Source organism: Octopus bimaculoides, chromosome 1 (genome assembly GCF_001194135.2).
Source record: "Octopus bimaculoides isolate UCB-OBI-ISO-001 chromosome 1, ASM119413v2, whole genome shotgun sequence".
Lineage (NCBI taxonomy): Eukaryota > Metazoa > Mollusca > Cephalopoda > Octopoda > Octopodidae > Octopus > Octopus bimaculoides.
The window spans coordinates 28,643,528-28,647,824 of NC_068981.1; the positions used below are offsets into that span (position 1 = coordinate 28,643,528).

The 4,297-nt window shown below is 37.5% G+C and overlaps 1 long non-coding RNA gene across 1 annotated transcript in view; it reads right to left on the bottom strand.

Annotated features, from left to right (window-relative positions):
- Positions 1-4,297, bottom strand: part of LOC128249806 (uncharacterized) — a 51,295-nt gene that overhangs the window by 5,537 nt on the left and 41,461 nt on the right. The window lies entirely within an intron of this gene.

Here is a 4,297-nt window from a genome sequence, read left to right on the forward strand (position 1 = left end):
ATATATATATGAAAGCGCGCACGCTCACACACACTCACACATACACACATGTATATAAGCAATATATATATATATATATGCATGTATGCCTATACACATACACACACACACACACACACACACACACACACATATATATATATATATATACACGTATGTATCTATTGTTAGGAAGTTATGAATTATAATGTTAAGCTAAACAGGTAAACAGTTTTTCATGCTGCACAATAAGATCAGGATGAAGTCCATTGTGAAAAGGGTAGAAGCTAGGTGTTATTAGCTCAGACTGTGAAACTATAACAAATTGGCTAGACCTTGCAAACCTTTATAAGGAGAGATAATTGTACTCCCTAGATTTTTTGTGACAGTTTTGTCTGTGAGACAAAGTTGTTCAATTGGATTCTGGGAATTATGATTTCTTGTTTAGTTTATGCACTTTGTGCTTTGTGTTAGGTATTTATGGATTTATTTTATGCTCCAGGAATTCGCCAGAACTTTTGTCAGACTTAAAATAATATTTATGTTATATCTGGGTCCTATGTTCGAAAACCGAATCGGTACTAAAATGGAAATCCAAATTTTTTGAATGCATATTTTTGAAAAACCAAATTTTTTGAGGCCAGGTTTTGTGTGAGGCCATTTTTGGTGAGACAAAAAATCAGGATTCTGAGTCCGAATTTGTGAACTGTATTTATGTTACCTTTGTAAATATTTTGACTGCACGTCTGGTGTGGCATTGATATTTTTGTTCGTGTATATATTTGTTTTTTGTGTGTAGGCTGCTTTTCCATGCTGACAATTGTTGATAATATTTTACAAAAAATGTCATGCTGTATTGTTATTTTGGGTTCACTCTATCCTCATTCATTCTGTAAATTCGGGTTATGGTCACCAGGTCGTAACAGTATGTATGTATGTATGCATGCATGTATGGATGGATGGATGTATAAAATCGCTGGTCTTTTGCTTAGAGTGCAAATCCGAGTAGCTTCCGGGTTTATATTTTTCGTATTGATGCGGCCTAGGCTTCAGGCGTTACTTGCATACGTGGCACTAGATGGTTGTTTGTTCTGCAAAAGAGAACAGCAAATATTCCCTATAGATAAGACGTTAACAACTGAGCCACAGAGAATAATTTCGTTGAGATTATTTTGGTCTTTAATTCTTCTGCTCGTTTAGAGCTGACCTGAGACACAAGTAGCACTTTCACTGCCTTATCGTGTCGCCACAACTTGTAGTGGTTTTGGGCAAGTCTACAGAATTCGTTCGTGATATGGACAATGGTTTCGCCCCAATCTATTGCAGATGTCACACAGCGGAGACACTTGCTCATTTCGAAGATTGGCCTTATTTCAGGGAGAGAGTTCATATGCGGTACGAACATTTGATCACTATAAACAAATCATTTGTGCAGGCCTTTCGGCAACTGCTGAACACTCACATGTCGTCTTCGACGGATGAGTTCATCATTATTATTATTATTATGTTTATTATTATTATTATTATTATTAGTAAGAAGGCGGCGAGTTGACAGAATCATTAGCACGCCGGACAAAATGCTTAGCGGCATTTTGTCTGCAACTATGTTCTGAGCTCAAATTTCGCCATGGTCGACTTTACCTTTCATTCTTTCGGAGTAGTATTTTTCTCAGTTTTATGTTCTAAACTCAAATTCAACTGAGGTTAACTTTGCAAACATCTTTTTGGGGTCGATAAAATAATTACTTGTTGAGAACTAGCATAGATGCAATTGATTAAACTCCGCCCACCAAAATTTCAAGCTACTTGCCTATCATAGAAAATATTATTATCTTCACCAGAATTATTATTGTCATTATTTTCCATTTTCTTTCCTTATTACGTTTTGTTTTAATAATACAGGTTTACAATATCATCGTTATATCCTCTGTATCTAGCTTTCTCATTTACTATAGAGGAAAATTAACTCTGTCATAAATATTGTTGAATTTTCAAGATCTCAAATACAATCAAATATGGCGCCCGTCCTACGACATTTATATTTGATGAACCTCTCAACACTTCTCTATACATCACATTCTTCTCGCTTTTCCTCCTTCTGTCTTTCTCTTTTTCCTTCTCTCCTATTCCCTAAACCTCTTCTCTTCTTCCTTCTCTCTCTCTCTGATTTCCTTTTCTCTTACCGTTTTCTCTGCTTCCTTTTCTTACCCCCCTCCTCCTCTCACTATCCTTCTCTCCTTCACTCACTGACTATTATGATTCTGATCAAGCAGCAGGTGATGGTCGAAAGAAAAGCCAGGATTGCTCGGAGGCACTCTTAGAAGCTCAGTAGATAAGAAATCATTTACTAGCCAGTGACGACTAGATCGACATCTAAACGGTGGTGTCAATTCTGGCTACATTCTCAATTTCATTGACGTCTCAGTCATCCCCGCCCTCTATACACCTTCTTCTCCTTCCTTGTCATCGTTGTCTACAACGTCATCTACAACGTCATCACCTTATATACACCTATGTCATTGTTATGATCTTTCAAGTTAACTGTCGTTATCACGATGAGCTTCATTTTAAATCGTTGTCTACTGTCTACAGTCTACAGAATTATTACCAGCATCGTCCAGAGGGTGATGCGGAATAACCACCATCATTGAGACCACCATCACAACCAGCACCAACAGCACCACCAGCACCACCACTATCACCGCCGCCACCACCACCGTCACCACCACCGCCACCACCACCACCGCCGCCGCCGTCGCTACCATCTCAATCTATGTTCTCCTCCTCCCCCTCATCATCATCAACCTCAACATCATCATCCTAATTCTTCTTTTAAGTACCACCAACGTCACCACTGCGCAGGTCAACATCACGAACTCCACTAAAACTACCACCATCAACATTACCACCAACCCCAGCACCATCATCCTCATCATTCTCATCATCATTCTCATCATCATCCTTATCATCATCCTCATCATCATCATCATCATCATCATCATCATCATCATCATCATCATCATCATCATCATTATCATCATCATCATCATCATCACCATCATCATCATCATCGTCGTCGTCGTCATCATCATCATTGTCATCTACTATGAGAACTATTGGTTCTCATCAACATCGTTGCCGATATAACAAAATGTTTATTATATACTAATATTACGTGCGCGTGCGTAAGTTCTCGTGTGTGTGTGTGTGTGTGTGTGTGCACGCGCGCGTGTGTGCATTAGTGCTATATGAGGTTTTCCTTCAAACTGTGCATCTATGCATCTTTGAGTGTGTATGAGAGTATTTTTGAATGTTTGTACGTATTTGTATGTAGATGTGTATATGTGATTCCATATATGTATCTATCACCATGTGCATGTGTGCGCATGTGCGCATGTACGTATGAGCATGTGTGAATGCATGTGTGTATGATATCGTCATTATCGTATTTCTTTTCTAACGTATAACGAAAGACAACTAAAACACAAACAAAACTAAGCGGAGACTAACAGACAGAGAAGGAGAGACAAAGAGGTGGGAGTATAGAGAGAAACAGAAAGAGTACTCGAGAGGGTGAAAATAAAATGGAGGAATACAGGAAAAGAAAATAGTAACAGGAAAGAGAAGACATGAGAGAAACAGAGAGAGAGAAGAAAGAGATAAAGAAGGAGAGAGAGAGAGAGAGAAAATAGGCAAATATAATATGAGAAAAAAATGTGAGAAAGATCGTAAAATAAATAAATGAATAAAGAAATAAAAAAATAAAAGAATGATAAAGAGTGAAATAATTGTTGTTTTTCTTTATTGATTTTGACAGTGTGACCAAAAATGCGGTTCCTGCCGGTTAGAACAACATCAAGATCTGACACCTGATCTTTGGTCAGTATTAAATCAATATTTTTAACACGGAATGTTGCCAAATGTGTGAAACCCAACAAGGAAGTGCAAAGATACACGCGCTCGTTCACATTCACACGAAAACACATTCGGACGCATACTGATACACGTGTGTGCACACCTACACACATACATACATACAGATACGCACGCAAATTTCGAGGCATATTCCCATTCAATCGCATAGACGCACACACACAAAAGCAAACACGGATATATTTGAACCGTGAGTCTCTTGTATACACTGATGCATATATATATATAAACATACATATATGTATACATATATATATCATATGTATGTATCTCTCTCTCTCTCTCTCTCTCTCTCTATATATATATATATATATATATATATATATATAAGCAATGTTAATTCTCTATATGAAGTATTAACAGTAACTGCACGATAAAGTGTAGT